The sequence below is a fragment of the Rhyacophila brunnea genome, unplaced genomic scaffold (assembly GCF_057557595.1).
Source record: "Rhyacophila brunnea isolate RB1 unplaced genomic scaffold, BYU_Rbru_1.0 scaffold_11, whole genome shotgun sequence".
In the NCBI taxonomy this organism is placed as follows: domain Eukaryota; kingdom Metazoa; phylum Arthropoda; class Insecta; order Trichoptera; family Rhyacophilidae; genus Rhyacophila; species Rhyacophila brunnea.
This window is the reverse complement of record NW_028232763.1, coordinates 5669664-5689382: the sequence shown is the minus strand read 5'-3', so window position 1 is coordinate 5689382 and position 19719 is coordinate 5669664. Positions and strand designations below refer to the sequence as shown.

Genomic DNA, 19719 nt, shown 5'->3' with positions numbered 1-19719 from the left:
TTTGAGGGGATGATTGATTTACTCGTCTTAAGAGCCGGCTACGATATTGGAGATATGACGACACAATGGCAACCTAACACAACATGATAAATAATAAGGCATAATTGTAGAATATTTTTCCGGTAATCATTCATAGGACCATTATAAAATATATGTGGAAAAGTGCCCGCAAAGCACATGCACAGTCGTTGTTTTATTCAACTCTCAGCACCTCAAATATTCTTTCAAATTATATTTATTATGTTATTATTAGGGATTCCAATCCCGGGATCCCGAATCCCGGGATCCCGGGATCCCGAGCTATTTTCGATACCTATGAATCCCGGGATTGATAAACATAATCCCGGGATTTCGGGATTGATTTTTTTATCAATTGTTATGCAAAATAAAATAAAAGCGAAAATATAACAGAAAAAATACTTTTAATAAAAAATAACTACATTAGAAATAAACTGAGTTTGAATGAAGTTTGATTTATACCCATTTGTAGGTTGCCGATTCATTTTATTTTTTCACATAAAGTATTAAAAATGAGAAAGATTGGAAAAAAACAATGCTTCGCACTTTTAACAAAGTAATTCCACCATGATATCATACGTTTTACGGCAGTTTCATATTTGGCTGACTAATTAGATTTATGAAGCGGAAAGGCCATAAGTACGCACATTATTATTTATATTACAATATTATTTACTCCATTAAACTTGTGTAGGTATGTCCAAGATTGAACGTATACAATGTTAACAATAAATGTCTTAAATACTCGTAGTATAAATTATACTAGATTTATTTTTGACCGATTTTATCAATGTCATTTGTAAATATTAAAATTTTATATTACCAATTGAAAAAAATGCCAATCCCGGGACCAGTCCCGGGATCCCGGGATTGTCAAATTGTAATCCCGAAATCCCGGGATCAGAATTTTGGCTCGGGATTGGATTCCCTAGGTTATTATACAAAAAGGAAATGAAACTAAATTGATAATATATTAATGCGATGTTGAAAAGAATGGTTTAGGTATGGTGCCTAGACAGGAGAAATTCAAGTCGCATGGGTAGGTATATCTCCGATTCGAAGTATAATAAATAATATAACTACATAATATTATATAGTATAATTAAGCTAGTACTTACAGTTATAAGTTGGCGACTGTAGAATCTATTATAGACAGATTTTTGTGTAAATTCAATTACTCAAAAAATCTCAGTCCTCAGCTATCCTGTAAACAAAAATTAAAAAAAAAACAAATGTTTAGAAAATGTTAATGTGTACTCGAATAAGTATCTATGTGTATAGGTTATGTCAGTGCTCCGCAACCTTTTCTCAAGCACGGCACACTACAGGTCTTCCCAGAATTCCGCGGCACACCACACATAAAACAATTTATACACCAAAACATTGACCCCAGGCCAGAATATTCGGCGCCCCCCTACCTATCGTTAGGGTTAAAGACAGTGTGATACTTTAAAATAGCGTTTTTTCAAATGATGTTCGATGTAAAATTAATCGTCTTGATTCTATGTTTAGAGACTTTTTGTATTTACTAATACATCCACTTGAATTACGGTTAGTTGTCGTTTTAACAATAATTATAAGTCGAGTATTGACACAATAATAATAAATTGTATCCCACAATCGTATGTACTAAAATTGTAACGTTAGCGAAGTAAAACAGCGCGCGACTTTTTTTGCTATTAGAACAAACAATATGTAATTTGTGTTTATTTCACTTATCTGCTTGACCTGCCATGCCGCCCCCCCCCCCGAGCTTGGGCCCCACAATACCTACATATTCCCATGTATTTGTTTTAGCAATAGAATAACTAATTAATATGATACCTGAGTTTGTTTCAAAGAACGTAAAAGTTTTTAGCCTTACTTACTTAGCTTGGTAGCCTTGTCAAAAATACGAGGATATTCTTTATTAACTGAAATCCAGAAAATAGCATAAGCGCTTCTATAGAAACTTCGGCAATGGTTGCAAAAGGGTTTCGAATCCAGTCGTATTGATTGGATGAAAGTAATGATGAAATTTCTTTTAAAGCATAGTTAAATGTTTTGGAGACTGATCCAAAATTAATTGCTTGTTTTCATTGGTGGTCAGATAGGTCATTTGGTACATTTGTAGAGATCGTTGTCTTAAATCCTTCTAATTTGTTCTGTCTAATTTGTTGTGTCATGTCAATATATTTTCATTCTGACCTTGCATTGTTTTATTAAGTTTATGCAGGTGCTAAAATTTATTTATTATCAGCCATGTACGCAATTTTGGCTATCAAGTAATTATTGTATAGTATGTATACAAATTCATTTGTATTTTTTAAGCAATGCTCCGCGGCACACCGGTTGCGGAGCACTGGGTTATGTAACCGATTTAGGTATTTCCCTCTAAGAAAATCATTGTCAACCTTTCTTGGAGTGTTTTGTTAAATCTCGGAAAATCACTAAAACTAAGATTTCAAATAATTATTATTAACATAGTTTTACGCGATGTGGCTGTATAGTCGCTGTCTCAAAATTCCTTGTACTGACTGCGTGACAATTAATGTTGAAGTCATGGCCCCCACATCCTGAAGCGAGCCCCCAGACATGGATCTTTGGCGGGCCCACCTACTTATCGCCAAGGTTAAGGGCAGTATGATGCTCTACAGTAGTGTTTTCCAAATTCTACACGGTACCTAATTATCATTTAAGTATATCAATCATTATATCACATCAAATTGCAATGCACAATCACATATGTATTTCAAATATTTAATATACCCGAAGCAAAGTAGCGTCACAAGCGACTTTTTTACCATTAGAGTAAGTTTGAGATGTTTGTTAATCCCAACCCCTCCTATGCCTGGGCCCCCGGCCAGAGTCCTGTCAGCCATGGTTGAATCGAATGGGTAATGAAAAACCAGAAAACTACAGTACCTCGGCCTCATTATAAGAGGACAAAAATACAGCATTTTTCAACTTATCCCAAGAAAGATCAACGGTAAGCATAGCAGAGGACGACGCCACATTTAGTGACTTAAGAACCTCCTTACGGGTAGCATATGCTAAGGCAAAGATCGGCCTGATGGTGGACGATCTTCGTTAAGGGATGGCACGATAAGAGGAAGATTTATATAGGTACTTACTGGCTGACATGACCAATCCTGTGTGTGACAGTGAATTAAAGCAATCTATTATTCTCACGGTTATGTTTCGAAGCAGAGCCTACTAGGCTATGCACTGGGCCAGTTTACGATTCGAGGATAATAACCGGTTATTGGTGGAAAATAGAATAAACCGAAATGATTACCCAATCAAGGACAACCCGAATCGATAGATGATGCGTTTGTTATTCACTCAAGCAATATTAATTACTCATGTATAAAACAATTTTGTATAACATCATAATTACGAAAAAGAAATAGGTACAAATTTGAGTATGGAACAGAGCAGGAAACAGAAATCCCGCCAACTTATAAACTCAACAATCCATTTTTAGGACAAAGAAGCTTTCAGAAAGAAGTCTATGAACAGATTATTGTCATAAGATATGTTTACATTTTGATCACTACTTCATCCTTCACTTCACTTCGACTTTTTAATTCTTGTTTTAACACCTAGTCGTTTTGCGATTGATCGAATGTGTTCAATCTGTGGAACGCACGCACTGCATCAACTGTACCTACATCAAATAGTTTTAAATTTTTCACGGAAAGCAGTGTTGGCATCTTTACATAATGGAAATTTGAACAGAAAGCTGTAATCATTATAATATTTCGAAAAAACTGTGGTACACAAAACATTGTTCGTTTTGAATCCTTCAAAATTATAGTAGGTACTTCTGGCTTATTTGGCGTAAATTTATAGTAAAACGTGATGTTGAACAGAAATCCAACGCTGGTGAAGCTACGTGTGAAAGCAGTTTCATCACAAAAAAAACTACCAATTTGAAACCAGTTTGAGGCAAGCAATGCGCATGCTACGCATGGACTGCGACGCGTTTGCCTAGCGAACAAAAAACATGTACGAATGTCGATAGGTTTAAGAGTGTTGGTCACTTATTTTTCCTATTAGCTCCGTACTCTGAATGAAAAAGCATATTGAAAATCAATGCTAATAGGGATGTGAATTCGCTTAAGTCAAAATTCAAACCCGCGTCCAACGACTTCAGAAGCGGACACGTAATCTCTCGTCCATAAGTTTTATGAAATAATTTATGGTAAAATAAATTTTAAAATAAGTAGAGTATATGCTTCATAACTTTGCACTTCGGCTCTAGGACGAAAATAAAATAAAATAAATGTACTTAATATATTCTAAAATTATGTTTTTACATAAGTATTATCTATTTATTTATTTATTAGGTACTACATAATTATACTAATACAAGTGAATATCATTTGATCTAATTTTATGCGAGGTAGATAATCAGGCAAGAGGCGTATCAGTTTAATAAAAAGTGCAAAAAGTGCACTTATAAAATGGTACTCTAACCCATAGTTTCTTAACCAGTGGTCCGCGGACCACTGGTGTTCCGCGAAGATTTTTGGGTGGGCCACATAAATTTTCTGCAGTTCAAAAATAGTTACCTAGAAACCCAACATTTGAAGTGGGGTTGTATGTTGTATTATATTTCGACAATTGTTTCAAAAATAGTGTAAATATAAATATTTATTATTTTATTCCAATGTTGATGGTCCGCTAAATATTTTTTGATTTTTTGTGGTGGGCGGATGTAAAAAGGTTAAGAAAGATTGCTCTGACCGTATTACGTTGATAAGTATTTTATTTTGTCTGTAGGTACAAGCACTGAAAATCATTATATTATGTTGTCTTATTCATCACACGGCAGTAAATGTTTTGCAATTTTGTGATTCAACTTAAAGTTTAGAATTTAGATGAAGGAGCAGTCAAGTTTCTCCTTCAGCGTTGCGTAATAATTGCAAGTCCTCGAAACTACGAACGCTAGAAAAGAAAACAGGTGTGCCGTGGCTAACGGAATGAATAAGAGCACGCCTATCACGTGAGATATGGTAGACGGTTACTTGTAATTTGTACGAAAAAACACAATGAAAATTGGCCAACTCCATCAGACCGATTCGCAAATGGCAGAATAGCTGCGTACTAAACTATCAATCGACAATAATGAATGAACAACAAACCTTTATCGTAAAAAACGTAGATACGAGTATTATGTTAATATAACGCAACTTTGTGCTACCACGCTATGAACGAAAATGGTAATAATTTTTTTTTTCATACAACAATACATTTTAGCAATATCTGTTTTCAAAAAGTGTAAGACGGCCGGTAAAAATTTCAAATTATCTCTATTACTTTTATATGCATTCCATGATGGACACGTAATTTAAAACTGTGAAAAATGAGCTTAAACATGATCCAGTTTAGAGAGCTTTGGCGATTTGCCAGCGTATTCCAGCTTGTGCGGGCTATAAGCTTCAATCGCCTACGCTTTTCATTCAAAGCTCAAGTACTGAGGCAATATTTTATACATATTATGAATGGAATGACAAAACCTAATAACATTTCCTCGACCGAGCGCAGAATCGAGCTTTTTGGGAAAGTAGCACAAAATTCATTTCTAAGTAATATTTTAGAAAAACTTTTAGCGAAACATTTGAATTGTTTTCAATCCACCAAAATCTTCTTGTACCCCTTCTATAGGTGCGTTGATTCACACAGTATGTATTATCGCAGTCATAACAAGAAAAAGCACGTATAAACACGTATTATCGTACAAGTTGCAAGATTGTATGCATGGATCAAAAAAGTTCAGCAGCTTTTGAATTTTCACCCGAAGTCTAGATCTTGTGCGATTTCTGCGCCTGCGAAGTAGAACGGCGCACTTGCCGGCAAAAAAACTAACTACATCGCGCAGAGCATTTTGACGTTTACCAATTTTTACAACCTATTAAATAGCACCATACAATGACAACAACGAGTCTCGCTTACGCTTGAGTGAGATTAGCGAAACAGTCAGCACCTCTACGTGTAAACAGTTATTATCGCAATAGTTTAATTTACACACTATTGGTGCCAGTAAATCATTGCACGTGTGCAGGCGCTATAAAGGTGTATAAAAATTAACATATTATACTAGGGCTCATTACAATAAATACATACGCAATTTCAATGTAAAAGTCGATACGTTGCCAAAATAGGTCAAAGCCATTTACCCGTATTTATTTTACAATAATCCCTCTTATTGCAACGTAGGTAGGTGAGTAGAAAAACCAGCCAAATTCTTATCACGATGTCGCATACAGGCACGATATATTTAAATGAATGAAAACATCACCACTTAATTGAAGAAGACACACAATGAAGCACTAGGTTATAAGTAGGCAAATAGGTGAAAATATTTCGTGTAATTACTGAATGTCAATTATTAAGGGCGGACGTGCTCAGAGTGGGTCAAAATGGAGCTTTTATTCTATTTTCAAAGCATGATCCTGGACATTCCTTAAACGTTGTAGATAATCTATTTATATAATTTTGAAGCCTAATTATCCTTTATATTTATTTTAAACATTTGATGACTGCATAAAGTATTTTTATTACATAAAATAGTATTCTATTAAACCTCTCGCTCTAATGTTTTAGAATATAGTCATATTTCAGTACATAAATGTGCAGTGGTGTTAAGATTTTTTACATTTATTAATTTTTAAACGCATTTATAAAACCATCAGTATAATTTATGTCGACATTATTATGGTGAAATATTTACGATAAAAAAATATATTGATAATCTCTGTGATCCCAAATTTGACAAGAATTAGGCATTTTATTATTCAAAAAATGGGCAAGATTAACACATTTGAAGATAATTCTAAAGATAATGATTATAAGCTATGTTTTTGACCATTCAAATGTGATAAACATCCTACGAATAATGATTGCTTTATAATAATTATTGACCTAAGAATAAGGTAGTGTTTTTTTGAAATACGCCATTTTTTTGGCATTCCCCAGTGGTTAAGCTACAACATACGGCCGTAGCCATAAATTGATAAACTAAAACTGAAGTAGGGAGTAAGATCATGATAACGCGCGTGTTTGAACATGTACCGTTTAAAAAAAAGATTTTTTTAAACGGTACAAAAAAGACATGTTCAAACATCAAATGTTTAAAATAAATATAAAGGATAATAAGGCTTAAAAATTGTATAAATAGATTATCTACAACGTTTAAGGAATGTCCAGGATCATGCTTTGAAATTAGAATAAAAGCTCCATCTTGACCTACGCTGAGCATTTTCCCCCTTAACACTTGCTAACGAGTTTGTTGCGCATAGACAGACATCCGTGTCCAGAAATTTTACAATATTATGCAGTTGACCGATCACAGTTCGTCGTATAGTATTGAGATCAAATTCATGTCTAAACAAAACACTTAAAAAACGATTAAAATGTAATGGAAAATACCGAAGAAAATAGGTAAGTAAGTAAATTAGAAATACAATCATATCGTATACATTATTTAAATAAAATTCTGGCACGTGCTCGTAAGTATGAAGACATACCTATGAAATATCTGATAATAATTACAGCGTAATATTATCTATATTTTTGATAGCAATCAATGTCTAATTAATTTTCTTATTGAATCTAATGAAATTGGAACATGACTGTCTGCAATGCTTCACGATAACGCGTAGGTATTTTTTTCGTGTCCGGAAACTTGTACGTATGCAGTTCGCCGTATCACACTTCAGCGTGAAATATTGTATCGGAAATATATAGCCGTATATTAAAGACCGTCCAACCTCTTTGGGTCGTATAGTACTGACATAAAATTCATGTCTAAATAAAATACGGTTCTTGTCGGTTTACACTTTACAGGAAGCCAGCAGCAAATACATTTTGAAAATAGCCGATATACTGGATTATTTGTTAGGTTAAGTAAGGTTTCCATTCTTGAATTATTCATGAATTTTGCCAAAATCAACTAAGAAAATTGAATTAATGTTCATATGGAATGTTCATTATATGGTCATCTCTTTCCGATACGAAGCCTCACGGCGAACTGTGCCACGGTGAAATGTTTTACTTACAATTTACATGTAACCGTCTTTCTCTGGTAAAACAACTCCAGGTGAACCATGCTACAACGACATGTAATACGTACAATGTATTTATTTATTTCTAGGAATTCTAAAATATTAACTTGAGATCTACTTTATTTGTACAGTGAAGGATTTAGATTTTTTTATCTTTGATAAAGTTACGATTATTTCAACTAAATTAAGTTGACGGAGTTGCGGTGGCGTAAAGTTTCTATGTGCGAGGCCGCTTAAAAGTTTCATAACAGCTTGGATTATAATATTATAATTTCATTCAATATCTATCTATGCAATATGTACGTACAACGTAGTCTTATTATTTTTGTCAATATGAATTTTCTGATATGGCAGCGACACAAAATATCAGTCATCATCACAATAAATTGGATCCGCTAGGGATGGCCCCCATAAGGGGGGATGACAGGGCTCTAGCCTAGGGGCCTGGCGTGGCAAATCGACAAATTAAATGAGAATAACACACCACAAATTTGCTCTAATAGAAAAAAAAAGTCGCCTCCGGTGCTATTTTCCTTGATGATTATTAACATTTCAAAATATGTGTTTGTGCAATGCAATTTGATGTGATATAATTAAATGATAATTCAGAATTTAGAAATTAGAATTTTGTTTTATAATCATTTTGTGTTTCCTTAGACTTGACTTAAAATTGATTTTATCCAATATGGCGAAGGGCTCCTTGTTACTTGGGTACCACAAAAGGAGGTCGTGATCAGTGCTTCATAATATGGTGAATGCCGACAATTCAATAAATCTACTGGATTTATTTAAAAATCGCTAAAAATACATGGAATACCCTTAACCCTGGGGTTCCGTGGAAACCGTTTGGGGAATACTACTGTAGAACATCACACTGCCCTTAACATTAGCGATAGGTAGGGGGGGCGCCATAGATCCTGGCCATGCCGCTAGGCGTATATTGCGGGATTGGCGAACCTTTTTACGTACAGGTGCCAAAATTCCCCAAATATTATTTTTGAACTGTCCGACGTGCCGCCGACCAGTTATTCATGGGAAAAAATAGTTTTTAAGAACTCTATTTAAAAGAAAAATGATGATGTTCTAGATACAACTCATAGAAGATAGCACACATATAGCTTTATCACTTTTTTCAATTACGCCATACATTTCGGTCCACCAATTATGAAACTGTCTGTCAGACTTTTTTTTACGTGGCTGGGAAACGTATTCCGGATGCCGCCAAAGAGTGCGTCACTTCGTACCCCTGCAGCGGTACTACAAAAGCGACCTACGTGCTGCAGGTCTGACATGGCGGGAGGCGCAGGAGTTGGCGATGGACCGAGGGAAGTGACAGGGTGGAAGAAGAAGGAGAAGCTCCACCAAGATTTTGTTTCTTATCTGGTGCACCCATTTTTTGTGGATAGAAATGAAATTCTGTCTGTTAATGTATTAAGACGGTACTTCAGTGAAACGGCAAATAATTTTCAACTATAGGTGCGACGAAATTTTGGACTCGCTGGCAATCGGAGAGCGAACGTCGAGCTGTGAACACGTTAATTTGTTTCGTGATGGTGACGGGGGTATTAACTCTTAAATCGTGTAAAGATGACTAAAAAACGTTACCCATTTACTTGAAAAAGAAAACATGTCAATGAATATATTAGTATTGTTACTAATAGAACAATAAATGGACGCATATTGGATTTATATGACAAATTATATTTCGTTCGGCATGCGTCATTTGCACCCGAGACACGCGACCCGCAATCCGCGCATCGCCTAGCCACGATCTATTTAGACCATGCCTCAACTGAGGTATAGCCTTAAGAGTATTTGCCTGCTATTTTGTTTACAATGCAATCTCTCATTAGTCTCATTTATTATTATTAGGGCCCGGATTTATATGCTAGTGCATGTTTTGTTAGGGTGTATGCACAGCTACGAGAGATGCGCAGAAATTCGTTTTAAAAGGCACAGAATCCAAAGATAAAATTTTATTGTGCATATAAATGCATATTTGAGACGTTAGAGCATATTTGAGACATTAGTGCATATTTCATAAATAAATGCATATTTTAGGGCTGTTGCATTTATAATTCTAGTTTTTTTTAATTATTTTATCGTATTATATCTAAATTAGGTAGGTAGATAGTTTAGATGCACTTCCATTTTTAATGGCATCCCCAAACTGTGGATTTATCAAAAAGTCAACTCGGGCACCTTGATTCAAATTTTGCCATCACCTCTGTGGACGTTGAGATGTCGTTTTATGCATATAAACAAAATTCTGACCGATTTGCGGAAAAATTTAATGTCCATAAACACATTGAAAAAAATATTTTAACTTATTTTTTCGGACAAAAAAACAGAAAATAATATTTAGGAATAGTTAAGTTTGTCGTTTTTGTTTTTTAAGTGGTGTTTAGTTTACATTGCATTTCTTATTCAATTATTTTTACTTTTACTAAAATTGCAATTGATTAACTTTATATTGATTTGTGTTTTTTTGTTGTTGTATTGGTTTGAGTGGTACTATATTGATTAAGATTATTAATTTGTTATTTGATTTTCTATCGGTAATATTCGGTATATAATATTTTCATAAAAAAATGAAAATTTTAAACTGCATATTTCTTCGGTTTTAGTGCATACGTGCATGCATATAATCATGTTTTTTTGCTGCATATAAATCCGCAACCCTAATTATTATTATAGGTATTTTTTTCTCTTCAAACGCGTGCATTAGGCTCGCTACCACTGGATTATATCATTCAGTATCTATCTATGTAATATATAATATATGTACATTATTAACGTACTGTTATTATTTTTGTCAATATGAATTTTCTGATAGGACAGCGACACAAAATAATATGGCAATGAATACAGTGAATACAATAAATTATTGGATCCGCTAGGCTTATATTGTTTCGCCGCTCACTACAACTCTATCCAACGAAATCGAAAGCAATAATAAAATTATAGGTATATTACAGCATTAGTAAGAATGCAGATGGCATATGACTGACGTGCACTCCCTACCTACACGAACGGTATCTAAACGTGACTCGATCAAGCCCACGCCTCGTGTGAGATTATAAAACTTTTCGGCGGCCAGATTTTGATGTCAGACAATGGACGCTTCTTGAATAATAAACATTGGAAAGCATTGCTTTGGCCTTTTGAGAGTTTGGAGTAGCCTGGACTGCAGTATTTATGACTGCTGGTGTTATGGTAACGGTCGTGAGGAGTATAATAACTAGACGAAATTTCGCCGAAAACATTACTCTTGGTTTTCTAAAATACTAATACGGAGTCGCACTGTATTTCGTAATTCGCCTTTGTAATATGTTTATGAACACCCAGAGCTAAAGCTAATTCCGAACCGGAAAATAATCGTTGTTTTCGGTTAGGTACATGTTCAAACACGCGTGTTAACATGATCTTACTCCCTACTTCATTTATCGTTTGTCAATTTATGGCTACGGCCGTATCTTGTAGCTTAACTACTGTATAATGTATAACTACTGTACCAATAGAAATGGCGTATTTCAAAAAAATACTACCTTATTCTTAGGTCAATAATTAATACAAAACAATCATTATTCGTAGGGTGTTTATCACATTTGAATGGTCAAAGACATAGCTTATAATCAGTTTCTTTAGAATTATCTTCAAATGTGTTAATCGTGCCCATTTTTTGAATAATAAATTGCCTAATTCTTCTCAAATTTGGGATCACAGAGATTATAAAATATATTTTTTTATCGTAAATATTTCAGTATAATATAATGTTAACATTAATGTTACTAATGGTTTTATAAATGCGTTTAAAAATTAATAAATCTAAAATATCTTCACCACTGCATATGGATGTACTGAAAAATGACTATATTCTAAAAGATTAGATCGAGAGTAGAGATTCCAATCCCGGGATCCCGAGCTATTTTCGATACCTATGAATCCCGGGATTGATAAACATAATCCCGGGATTTCGGGATTGATTTTTTTATCAATTTTTATGGAAAATAAAATAAAAACGAAAATATAATAGAAAAAATACTTTTAATAAAAAATAACTACATTAGAAATAAACTGAGTTCGAATGAAGGTTGATTTATACCCATGCGTAGGTTGACATAAATTATTAAAAATGAGAAAGATTGGAAAAAAACAATGCTTCGCACTTTTAACAAAGTAATTCCACCATGATATCATACGTTTTACGGCAGTTTCATATTTGGCTGACTAATTAGATAGATTTATGAAGCGGAGAGGCCATAAGTACGCCATGATTACTTGCTTTATTATTTTAAATCTCGCTAATCCATTCATTATATCTTTACTATCAGAAACAGCAATCTCATATTAAATTCACATTATTATTTATATTACAATATTATTTACTCCATTAAAATTGATTTTATCAATGTTATTTGTAAATATAAAATTTTTATATTAACAATGGAAAAAAATGCCAATCCCGGGATTGTCAAATTGTAATACCGAAATCCCGGGATCAGAATTTTGGCTCGGGATTGGATTCCCTAATCGAGAGGTATAAAAGAATACTTTTTGCAGTCATCAAATGTATTAACTAAATATAAAGGATAATAAGCCTTCTTATCTACAACGCTTAAGGTATGTCCAGGATTATGCTCTGAAAATACCTTAAAATCTCCATTTTGACCTACGTGGGGCATGTGGGCCCTTAAAGCTTCAATTTGACAATAAATTTACATACCTTTCCCCTTACGATTACGTTAATGTGTTTTTAAAAATCTAGATAAATATCATTGATTTATTTTTGGTACAGAGAACTTAGAATTTTATTTAATTATTGACTAATCAATAATGCTGTCTTTAAAATTTTTTAAGAAAAGTATAAAAAGCTGTAATATATATTGTATATTATTTTGTATCAGCTGTTTATTATGTCTCATTTTAACGAAAGAAACCGTTACGGATTATTTAAAAAATATGTGGAATATCTCACTTTAAAAAAATAAGTCCAGTCGTTCAGACGATGGCTTAATTTAAAATTAATACTGTCGTCCAGATACTTGATGGAATTTGAATTTAATTTCTGTACTATGTACAAAACTACAATCAATTAGAACATTTATTTATAGTATGCAAACCAAACAGTTAAAAAACAAAGTAAGTAATGTATCTAAACTGTGTAACTCCCAGAATATTATTTAGTCTTCATAAAATAATCAATACCACTTAACCATCAAGTGCTCAACGCTTAACCACTTTAACAGCAGTGGCGTACTAAAATAAATATTGGGCCCCTATTTAAAAAAAATACTCGACCTCCTATTTCCCTCCTTACAATGTTACTAAATATAAGATTACATAACGATGGTCTAATATTGATATATCGTAACCACACATTATAGAGGTGCAATAGTGTGTGTTGCAACCTACAAATACACCAATATTGAATGAGCGTCAGTGCATAAACCGAGAGCAATTGTCAGAACGAAGGACAAGCGTATTATTGACATGTGTTTAAGTTTATCCCATATTCTTCCACACTCGAGATCGGTTGCCTGTTACTCCGCACCCGTTAGGTATTACAGTTCCCATTATTTCTGAGTTACCTGATCTTAACAGACATACATTTTTTTTACATATAAAAGTTAAAACGTTATTAAATGACAACAAATACCTCCCTAAACTTGTTGCTTAGACAATATTTCTTTTTTTAAGGTTACTTGTGTTTGATTTCTAGTTTTTAATTATTTGTTAATTCTTTCTTGTAAAAAGGACCAAATGTCTATTACGTGGTTTCAAATTTCGAACACAGATAATTAATTGGGTGGAAAGCAATCTATAATAATTACTTACTTACACCAAGAATGTATTGTACACAATGACATTATTAATGGACAACGCACTCAATACAGTAGCTAGCAACTAAATTCACGCACAGCTACATTCATAGATAGACACATGTATAGATAGACGTCACGCAATTTCCATTATGCGATATCACGCATCGAGAATTTATAGCAATATCACCTTTATTGTAATGGCGTTAGAATAGTGTTTCTAGTGTCAATGTTCATTTGAGCGAACCCGTTCAAACCGAACCGTTCCGCAGACCCGACTAAAAGCATCGGGAATTTATAGCAATATCACCTTTATTGCAATGGCGTTAGAACAGATTATGCCATTCGGCAGACCCGACAAGAAAGTGAGTGTCATTTTTATTCCCAGATGATTCGTTTATATTAATGTCATTGATTGTACATGATGCAATTAAACTAATCTTCAATATTGAAATAAATAATAAACACTAAAAATTTTATTGTGGAAATAACTTTTAAAATTTAAGAATAAAAATAGTAACGGACATAATTATTAGATAATTATCACAAAACTTGTCTCTTCGTCAAGAAATAAATGTAAACATATTAATAATATAATATACTCCACTTAAAATTAATATATACATAGTATGTAATAAGAATCTATATTTGATGACAATAATATTATCAGAGTGAGATTTGGCGCCCTTTATCCGGCTGGGCCCCAAAGTTCGCACACACCTGTGATAAGGTGCTACGCCTCTGCTTAGCACCCTACTGTTGTATAATATTCTCAGAAGCCAAATAACAACAGAATGGCCCTTAATAAACTGACATACTTCAGCATACTTAACTTAATATTGGAGCAACTGTGCACTCGAATACAAAGTAGGATGTTATGTTGGAGATTTGAGATACCAGCATATATTTGGATATTTTGCGGGTAAAATGCAACATCGACATTTTCAGTCAATGTCAATTCTCGGTCTTAATCGGGTTTATGACAGGACCCTACGTTTGATGTGTATCATCAGTATTTTATGCAACTGGGAAAGTCTCTAGAGCAGTTACCCAAAACTGAGGCCGCCATACATAAAATGTGCTTTGACTGAATTTACATGGGAGAGGAGAAAAATTGTAATAAGTAACAAAAACCAATACGAAACTGCCGATAGATCCAAATGATGAGATAACCACGTCGGCAGTATGACGCCGCAAATTTTCTAAATGCAACAAAATTGGCCTTTGTGGTGATCAGGTCGGACGGTTCTAAATGCCCAACAGTTGGATGAATCGACTTGAACACTTTCCGTACTTTTTAGGACATTTTCAGAGGATGTGGTTTGCATTCTGTATTTCTTTAATAGTCTAGCACAGGGGTCGGCAAACTCTTGGACCAAAAGAGCCAAATATGAGTATCACAACGGTTAAAAAAAATTCGAGAGCCATACATATATTTTTATAAATATGATTTATTTCGGTGAATGTTATTGTTTATTTATCAAATGAAGAAGATTTTGCGAATAAAACTAACGCAAATATAAGTAATATTTTATTGCTGAAATATTATAAATATTTTTTTACAGAAAATGAGTTACATACAATTTTCACGCATTCCTTAAAAATAATCTGAGCAATGACCTTCCTTGCATTTCTTTGGAGAGTGTCTATGTGTTTGTATGTAACTTGTAGTTTTCAATTTTAGGCGCGACTCCAAATTCTCATCGGTTATTTGGCTTCTCTAAATGCTATTTATATTATTCATGTTTGAAAATTATTGTTCACATACATATTATGTAGACTCGAATATGAGTTCGGAAAGCTATACCATGTATTAAAAATCGTAGTACTACCTTATGATTAGGGATTCCAATCCCGGGATCCCGAGCTATTTTCGATACCTATGAATCCCGGGATTGATAAACTTAATCCCGGGATTTCGGGATTGATTTTTTTTTATCAATTTTTATGGAACATAAAATAAAAGCGAAAATGTAACAGAAAAAATATTTTTAATAAAAAATAGCTACATTAGAAATAAACTGAGTATGAATGAAGTTTGATTTATACCCATGTGTAAGTTGCCGATTCATTTTATTTTTTCACATAAATTATTAAAAATGAGAAAGATTGAAAAAAAACAATGCTTCGCAGTTTTAACAAAGTAATTCCACCATGACCTCATACGTTTTACAGCAGTTTCATATTTGGCTGACTAATTAGATTTATGAAGCGGAAAGGCCATAAGTATGCCATGATTATTTGGTTTACTATATTAAATCTCGCTAATCCATTCATTATGTCTTTACTATCAGAAACAGCAATCTCATATTAAATTCACATTATTATTTATATATATATATTTATATATATCATATTATTTACTCCATTAAACTTATGTATTTCCAAGATTGAATGTAGATATACAATATTAACAATAAATATCTTAATTAGTATAAATTATACTAGATTTATTTTTGACCGATTTTATCAATGTTATGTGTAAATATAAAAATTTTATATTAACAATGGAAAACATACCAGTCCCGGGATTGTCAAATTGTAATCCCGAAATCCCGGGATCAGAATTTTGGCTTGGGATTGGATTCCCTACTTATGATGTAGATATTTTAGAGCGCTACGCTGAGTTGTGAAATTAAATTGCATTTTTCTCTCTTCAAATCCTCAATTTTGGTGGCAAGACCTACAAATTTGGAGCTACATAAACTCTTTGCTTGTTAAAAGTGCTCGTGTCAATATGAAATGGAGAAAAATTTAATTTGTCGACTTTTGCAATAGGCGGATTTAAAACGACAACAATCATACCTTTTTTGTAAAAAAAAATGTGAATTGGGAATTTGGCAAAGAGCCGCACGCCAATACCAAAAGAGCCGCATGTGACTCGCGAGCCGTGGTTTGCCGACCCCTGGTCTAGCACATGGACAAGCTGAATGGGTAACAAGAATGAGCTGATAGAGTCTGATTGCGAAGCCACCATGTCCAACCAAGAATCTACTGGTGTAATGCTCTGGAGTCAATGTGGTTACCATTATTCGTCATTAGATATTTGGAAAAAAGCACATAATACGTGGCCTGCCTATGGTGGAGGCATTCCGTTATTTTGTAAGGTCTTCAACACCGCTTCCAGCGTCATTACACAAATAGTCCGATACCTCATGACAACGTTCCTTCTAATTGTTCAATTGTATGTACAGATCATCAACGCATCTGAGCAGTGGCGTAACTAGGGTTGGTGTCACCCGTCAGTGATGGGCCGTCACCCGTTGCGGTTAAATTTACACATTTAATTTTAATTAAAACTTATATTTAAGGTATTTATTAATTTCAGCGATTTTATATACTTAATAATAACACTAACGATAATGTTTGAAGTAAATAAAAAAATAGGAAATAAAGAAAAACCTTTTAAAAAATATTGTAAGAACTGTGATGTTTTCATAATAAGGACTACTATGAGACTGTACTGACAATGTTTCTTGCAAGTTGAAACATGTCAAAGACTAAGAAATGTAGAGGACCCGACACATATGTGGTAATTAATAAACACTAAAATACGTATCTTCTTTTCCTATACTTGGGCACGCGATAGAACTGGACGGATATATAGTGATCCCGCTCGACGTAAAATTTAATTTGAGTGCTCGCGTTAGTCGCATTTGACCTTCGCCTTCCGAAAAATGAGTCGAAGAATTGCGCATATAATGGTTTCGTGCATTTGAGCAAAACGAAAATCTGGCAAAAGAAACTTTATTTTACAATATTTTTGTGCGAGGACTGTGCGGGGGATGAAAACATGTGTGCGGACACATTTTGGTAGGTGTGCGCACACACCTTACAAGGAACATTTCTCATGAATAGTATTTCGCCATTAATACTTGCGGCCACTCATTAATTTAATAGCACTAAAAGCTGAATGTGACCTACCAGTCTTAAAAGGCTGCCGACCACATATAGATTCTATATTCTTCTAGTCGCTGCCTCAATTGATGTGAATCGTGGTATTCATGATCAGTTCTTTTCTGCTCTCAATTCTCTTCCAGTTGTCCCTTCACTCAGGAATCAGGATGAGCGTATTGCTGTCACCATTAAAGCTCCTGTCGCATTACTGGATGTTGTCATTGTCGGATGTTGTTGATTTTATAATACTCGTAATATTGTCAACTTACAGTCAGGCCATTATTTTATGTATCAGTCTGTATCAGTCATATCGCACATAAATAAGTATTTTAGCCGTGATTTTTTTAATATAACGTTTACTGGTCATTTACCGACATTGTTCGGGCAAAATAAGCCAAATTGAAGACATCGTTATATTATGTGAGTAAATTTGTATTGTGTAGCTGTGAATAACAATAGATTAACAGTGACATAATGAGCATAATATAATGAGTAATGAGTGTAATAATGACTAATGAGTAATGACATAAGTTCGAGAATTAACAGCATTTAATGTCATCATTATCCAATCGCACGGGGATTGAAGAATGTGGTAAGACTTGTCACAAGGTAATGAATGGTGACCATAAAACAGTACCCGAGTATCGAAAAATCACAATCAAAACTTTTAAAAACTCAGACCTTCAAAAGGTGTAGGTTCCCAACCAGAACACTAAGGCTTCGGCCACATAGGCAGGTGCTTTGCTTGGTGGCTATGTGCTAGGTGACATATCCTAGTGAACGAACGCACACTATTCTATCGCAATCATTGATATACTACTGGATGAATCATATGCTTCTTAAAATGACGCGCGATTTTCAGCGAGTCGGCCTTTGTTAAAACTTACTGAGTAAGCCCGGTCTAGCTTGCATCTTACTCTAACTAATAGTCAGCGCATGACGAGTTGCTCTGTCTGTTTTGCGTTGCAGCCACCCTTAGGTTCACTATTCCAAGAACGCAAATTTAGTTTTACAGCCAGGGCAATACGGGTGAAATTCGGGAATCCATGTTAACGGTCTTAACGCATTATACCTACAAGAAAATATTATAAGACGATATTCGTTAGATCTTTGTGGTACATTTTTAAATGACACTTGTATGGGAACTGCTCATCTAGTAGTATATCAATGATCGCAATGGCCACACTGCACGCTTCGCGCCTAGTTACGTGATTATGAGTCACCTCGTGAGACTCCCGGCGAACAAACGTGTTGGTTATTATTTGTATTGCATAATGAAGCACACAGTAAAATTTTGAAATGTGGCTACGTTTTTTATAGTATGTAGTTATGCAAGTAATTAATTTTATTTTATTATGTTGGTATTAAATAATAAAATAATATAAGTAAATGATGCCCATTACTTACTACCTTTTACATAGGTAGGTACCGTACCTAGTACCTATTAGTCAGATAATGTTGACGATTATTACTTTTTAATTATCTTCTAGAATTGCAAGGAGGTGCGATAGCCTTGAAAAATAATAAATTATTAAATTAAAATTAGATGTACCTATTACTAGAGGTGTTCCCAACCGGTAAGCATCTATGATCAAGAAAATAATGGTGAGCAATATTTTTTACAATAGAACCTTTCTATTTTAAGTATACTTTAACGAAACATTACTTATATTTTAATCGTGATTATGGAGTATTTTCATGAAGCAAAATTTTAAATTTTACACAATTTAACTGGAAGATTGTAAATTGTCAGCTCGGAAAATATAATAAAACTCTCACGTCCGATTCTGAGTTAAAACTGAGAAAAAAACATTGTTCGTTTCTTTCCAAAGACCAACAAATTTCAAACAGTTCAGATTCTCAGGGTTTTGCCAGGGCTGCCTGTTCATATTCTGTTAATGTAATTAACTGTAATGCAAGACATGTCTACT

At 33.9% G+C, this 19719-nt stretch overlaps 1 protein-coding gene across 1 annotated transcript in view; it reads right to left on the bottom strand.

The window, feature by feature from the left end:
- LOC147078303 (acyl-CoA Delta-9 desaturase-like) overlaps positions 1–19719 on the bottom strand; it is a 131385-nt gene that overhangs the window by 101032 nt on the left and 10634 nt on the right. Inside the window, exon 2 of the mRNA XM_085958382.1 lies at positions 1137–1222. The gene's annotated coding sequence lies outside the window, so the exon portion shown is untranslated. The remainder of the gene's footprint in view (positions 1–1136; positions 1223–19719) is intronic.